This window comes from Pteronotus mesoamericanus, unplaced genomic scaffold (assembly GCF_021234165.1).
Source record: "Pteronotus mesoamericanus isolate MK-2021 breed Mesoamerican mustached bat unplaced genomic scaffold, CSHL_Meso_final scaffold_137, whole genome shotgun sequence".
Taxonomy (NCBI): domain Eukaryota; kingdom Metazoa; phylum Chordata; class Mammalia; order Chiroptera; family Mormoopidae; genus Pteronotus; species Pteronotus mesoamericanus.
In genome coordinates, this window is record NW_026555306.1 from 2714016 (window position 1) to 2720348 (window position 6333).

Here is a 6333-nt window from a genome sequence, read left to right on the forward strand (position 1 = left end):
CATTTATCATTTTAACATTTATTGAGCACTCACTGAGGACACAGCAGAAAATAGCCCAAAGCCCTGCTCTTGTGGAGGTGACATTCTAGTGACGGTGATCAAGTGACAACGATATATGTCGTCATGTCCGGGGCAACGGGCCTTGAAGGAAAATGAAGGAGAGTAAGGGATGCATGAAGGCACAGCAGAGGTGGTGAGGTGAGGCCTCTCTGGGCCGGTGACACGTGGACAGAGATCAGAGAGAGAGGAAGTAGCCAGCGCGTGGGAAATCCGGAAGGGAGACAGCAGGTGCAAAGGCCCTGAGGTGGGAGTGGCCTGGCCCAGTGGAGAGCCGGGGAGGGGCTGCAGGGCCAGAGCAGGTGGGGCAGAGGGAAGAGTGCGAGGGAGAACAGGAGGCCGCGGAGGCGCAGGGGCAGGCCTGTGGGGCCCCGGGGGCTGTGGAGGCCTTTCCACCGCACTGTGAGAGGTGAGAGGCATGGGAGCCACCGAGGGTGGTGAGCAGGGCAGGGAGAGACGGGACCTAGTCGCGTCACACAACTGGCGGGCGGCACAGCCCAGCCCCCTGGGCCCCTGACGATCCCTTATGGGGACATTTGACATTCTTTTTGGCCACACAGCATCAGAAGCCCTTTCTATGTTTGGAGAGTACCCCACGCTATGATGGCCTCCTTTGGAGAAGCCAGAAATGTTAAGAAACTCAGTGTCCCAGAATCCTCTGCAGTAATAGTCCACTCATAAGGTTCAGAGAGGTTGAGTGACTTGCCCAAGGTCACACAGCTGGGAGTCGGACTGGCACAGTGCTGCGGAGAGTGGGCTCAGGCTTTGGCGAAAATGATTTCTAGGCCTCTCGGGCAGGTTGGACTCTACTGTCTACTGTCGACCTTTTCAGGTCGTCAGGCCCTGATCATTTGTGCCCCGCTTCCCTGAAGCAGGCTGGCTTCAGGGTCCAAGCCCTCTGTGTGTAATAATGAATCCCGTCCCCTAACAGTCCTATGGAGCGGGTACCACAGATGTCACAAGTCGGGTAAGTGAAGCCCGGAGAGGTCAAGTCCTTTACGCAGAGTCGCACAGCTGAGAAGTAGCAGAACCAGGCTACCAGACAGTCCCGAGGCTGTATTTGGCATCTCTTCCTGATCCTACCTCTTCGTGCTGAAGCCCTGTTTTACAGAGGATGGACCTTGAGGCTGAAGGAGGCGAAGTCACAGTCCGTGTTCTGGAACTGCAGAGCCTGCGCACTTCCCGTCACCCCCAAGGCCCCGGTGTTGCCTGCAAACCTGCTCCCAAACCCTCTCTGGTTGCTACCACATCCCCTGTTCCTATCTCTCCCCTGATGATGCGGCTGCCACACTCAGGGGAGACTCGAGGAGGCAGCACTCCGCCCCCTTGGCCCATGGGAATGTTCTACCCACCTCCAAGATTCCTTTTCCAATCCTGGTCGTCTGTAAATCAAAGCCAGCCCCCGAGCTGGAGGGTTAAGGACCTGCCCACGCCTTCTCGTTCTTGGAGAGGAAGGCCAGGCCTGCCGCAGCCCTGTAATTAACTGGCTGCCAGGCCCGTACGGTGGTGGGGCGGGTGGTGGGGCGAGGGAAGACAGGCAGAGAAGATTGTCTTTCACGACTCCCCGCCTACCCCGCCCAATTCCTCCAAGTCAATCTTTATCCATTTAGCTATACATTGTCCTCTAGGTGCTGCTTTTGTTGCATCTCAGGTTTTTGGTTGGTTTGTTGTTTTTCCATTCTGCTATTTCAAATTTATTATTTACATTGAAAATGTTATATTTTGGGTGAATGGGTGGTCACATTTATTGATATTTGAGTTTCTTAAAGTTACTTCTTTATTGAGGTATAACAAGTCACCCAAGTGCCCTAATCTTAAGATCAACCAACTTTTATATATATGTGCACCTGAGTAACCACCACCAAGACCAAGGGAGAGAACATTTTGAGCACCCCAAAAAGCTCTCTTATTCTCCCCGTGAGTCAATGTCGCCTCTCTTTTTTCACAGGAACCACTATCCTGCCTTTTAACACCATATATTTGCTTTGCCTGTTACTGAACTTCACATAAATAGAATTATACAGGATGCCCTCTCTTTGGTCTGATTTCTTTTGATCACTATTCTGCCTGTTGATATTCATTCATATTGTCACACGCAGCAATAGACTGTTCTTTTATAGGCTTTATTATATAGTTGGATTTTTCAAAGATTTTATTATTTATTTTTAGAGAGAGGGGAAGGGAGGATATAGAGAGGGAGAGAAACATTGGTGTGAGAGAGAACCGTTGATTGTACTCCCCCAACTGGGGACCGAACTCACAACCCAAGCATGTGCCCTGGCCAGGAATCTACCTGACGACCCTTTGCTTTGTGAGATGACATCCAACCAACTGATCCACACCAATCAAGGCATGTATTTTGATTATTGGTCACTTGTAAATACTTTCAAATTTCTGTTAGGATTTCTTCTTTGTCTTATGAATGGCTTTTTACAAATCTTTTTATTAATGGATAAAAGATGAACCATCACCCAAGGGAATAATATGCAGCTATTAAAAAGAATAAAATTAATCTATATGTACTACTTTGGGAGAATTGCCAAGTGTCTTAGTTCTTCTAGGTTTCTATAACACAGACTGAGCGGCTTATAAATGATCAAAATGTGTTGCTTACAGGTCTGGAGCCTGGAAGTCCAAGATCAGGGCACCAGCACAGTCAGGTGACGGCCCTCATCTAGACTGCAGACTTCTTGTGTCCTCATGTGGCAGGAGGGACAAGGGACACTAATCCCACTCATGAGGACCCCACTGTTAAGGCCTAATCATCTCCCAGAGGCCCCACCTTCTATTACCGTCACCTTTGGGGGCTAGGATTTCAACTTGGGAATTTTGGGGGCACACAAATACTCAGACCATAGCACCAAAAGGGATTGCTAAGCGGGAAAAATATAAATATACATCTAATGCCACAAAAAAGTGCTGTGAAACATACCATCTCAAAATGTAGTAGCTTTAACATGGATGTGGGTTGGATGATCTGGGCTGGGCTCAGCTGGGAAGCTCCATTTCACACTATTAAAAACAAGACAATAGGCCCCGGCCAGTGTGGCTCAGTTGGTTGGGCATCCTCCCGCAAACTGAAAGGTCTCGGGTTCAATTCCCGGTCAGGGCACGTACCTTGGTTGCAGGTTCAATCCCCCGTTGGGTTGCCTACAAAAGGCAACTGATCTATGTTTCTCTCTCACTTCAATGTTTCTCTTCCTCTCTTTCTCCCTCCCCCCTCCTCTCTCAAAAAAAAAAGAAAGAAAAAAGACAATAGACCCAAAATGGACTTATGCTAAGCCTCATGTCACTGAGACTTAACGACAGTTTTGGCTGTCTCCGGAATTGATTCTTAAACCAGTCGATCAGGAATCTTCTGATCAGCACTAGTTAAGTCATCTGCCTGACACTCCGGCTCTCTCTCTCTCTTTTTTTTCTCCTTTTTTTAATCCTCGCCTGAGTATATGTTTTTAATCAATTTGTGAGAGAGAGAAACCTCATCGTGAGAGAGAAACATCAATCGATTGCCTCCAGCACATGCTCCAACTGGGGATGTGGAGCCCACAAACTTTGGTGCAGGGACGACACGCCAACCAACTGAGCCACCCAGCCAGGACCTCTGGCCATTTTTTTTTTTTAATTTAAAAACAATGCCCTGACAGGTGTGGCTAAGTGGGTTGGGCATCATCGCGCACATGGAAAGGTCACTGGTTCGATTCCCTGTCAGGGCAGATGCCCGGGTTGCGTGGCAGGTCCCTGGTTGGAGGCATGCAAGAGGCAACTGATTGATGTTTCTCTCCCTCCCTTTTTCCCTCCCTTTCCCTTTCTCTAAAAATAAATAAATAAAAATCTTTTTAAAAATTTATTGATTTGAGAGAGGGAGGGGAAGAGGGAGAGAAAGAGAAACATTGATTTGTGGTTCCATTTATTTATGCATTCATTCGTTGATTCTTGTATGTGCCCTGACTGGGGAACAAACCCACAGCTTTGGTGTATCAGGACGACACTCCAACCCGCTGAGCTACCTGGCTGGGGCTCCTGCTGTCTTTTAAAGGAAAGTGACTTTGCAATAACCAGGCTGCTTGGCTATCTAGAATCACTTGCTCATTCCCACTTCCTTCTGCCTGTAAGTTTCTCATTTTGCACGGCTCCTCGGAGCTCCCTCCTTCTGCTAGATTGGATGCTGCCCGATTCGAACCTATGCTTGCTCAAATAAACTCATACAATTGTGAATATGCCTGTTTATCTTTTAACAACATGCAGACCATGTGGGGTGTGGGCTGAGATGAGAGCAGCCACATGGGGAAGTCTTTCTCAGGCCTTCGCACGGACACGGGAGGAAATGCTCAAAGCGCGGAGATGGACCGTCACTTGTGCCCCTCAGCCATTGTCCAGACGGAAGTCATATGACGTGCCCAAAGTCAAGGCGATCACTCAGTCTGCCTCTATGGGTGAGATATTTTTCATGTGTGCTTTTCTTAAATGCTTAAATGGGCACTCACGCTCTTACGTCCACACGCAAGTCATACCCATGGGATATCTCTGGAAGAATATTAGAAACCGGTAATATTTTTGCTTTTGGGAGGGGTGTCTGAGACTCAAAGGATAAAGGCTTTTCATTCTACAGTTTCTTGTTCCCTGTGATCATTTTTTTCTGGCAGTGTATTGCTTTGAAAATTAAAAGGACGGGTAACCCTGGCCCGTATGGCTCGGTTGGAGTGTCATCTCATATACCAAAAAGTCACGGGTTTGATTCCCAGTCAGGGCACCTACCCTGGTTGCGGGTTCAATCCCCAATCGATCTCTCTCTTTCCCCCTTCCTCTTTTCCTAAAAGCAATGAAAAAAAAAAGTTCTCCAATGAGGATAATAAAAGAGGGGGGAAGCTTTTAAAAAATTGTGGCCAAGAGGTGAAAATAGAAAAGCCTGCAACCTATCCACCCATTTTTATGACCAGGCAAACTAAGGCCTTAAGTGATAAGATAGGGTTTTATTGTGTGCCTTCTTGGCTGTGGTCTTGGGTGAGGGATTTCTCCTCTCTGAGCCTCAGTTTCTCCCTCTTTCTATGGGGCCAGTAATAGTGCTTACTTCAGGGGGTGGCTGTATGGATCCAGAGGCTTTGCTTCTCCTTGGCTGTGTAATCTTGGACAAATCACTTGACCTCTCTGTGCCTCCTCTTCCGTGGGGCACATAAATGGGGATAATCATAGCACCTCATTGGGGTGATGTGAGGATTAAGAGTTAACTCTGTACGAGAGTTTGCAGATGGGTAAGAACTCAAGACACCTCAGCCCTCGTTGTGCAAAAGCGCCAGGCACAGACAGGGCTGGCCTAAAGAAACTGTCAGTTGAGTTAACATTTCCTTCTTTCAGTCTTTGTTTCCTTTAATATTCACCACTCTGCTATAGAATAAGTGTGATTGTCCCAGTCTGTTTTTTTTTTAAGTTTTATTTATTTATTTTTAGAGAGGGGAAGGGAGGGAGAAAGAAAGGGAGAGAAACATCCATGTGTGGTTGCATCTCACACACCCCCAGCTGAGGACCTGGCCCACAGCCCAGGGATATGCCCTCCACTGGGAATTGAACTGGCGACCCTTTGGTTCACAGGTCAGTGCTCAGTCCACTGAGCCACACCAGCCAGGGCCTGATCCTCCCAATTTTAGAGATGAGGAAATAGGTGTCAGAAAGTCATCACTTGCCCCAGGTCGCATGGAAAGGAAATGGCAACAGAAGGATTGGAACTCAGATCTTACCTGGTCCCAATTCCCTCCCACAGGCCCCTCCCCGCACCCCCCCCCCCACAGTGTTCGCTGGGGTAGCCTGCACTAAACCTTTTAGGGGGATTACCCATTATCTCCAGGACAGTCTCCTGGAGCAGGTTACGCTCGTGAGTCCTGTGCAACACACTAGGAACCGGAGACCCAAAGAGGTGAGTTCCTGGCTCAGGGGCTACCCAGCCGGCAAATGAGGGAGCAGGGATCTGCACCTGGGCCACCTGGCTGCAGTCCCTGCACTGCCTCCTAGTAAGCATGTGGCAGATCCAGAACCAGCACCCTGCGTCCTGAGGCCAAAGGGGTTGGGGGTGGGGACTCAGCTGCCCCTATCTACCCTGTTCTCAGAGGTAATCAGGAGAATTTAGAGCGTGAGTTTGAATTTTATTTTCTATCGTTCAATCAACACCCTTTCTCCTGAGGGCCTTCTCTGTGTTCTGCCTGTTTTGGGTAGCACTGGGGACATAATAGTAAGTCCAGTGTGGGAGACAATGACCCACAGTGGACAGGGCTGGGATGTGGGAAT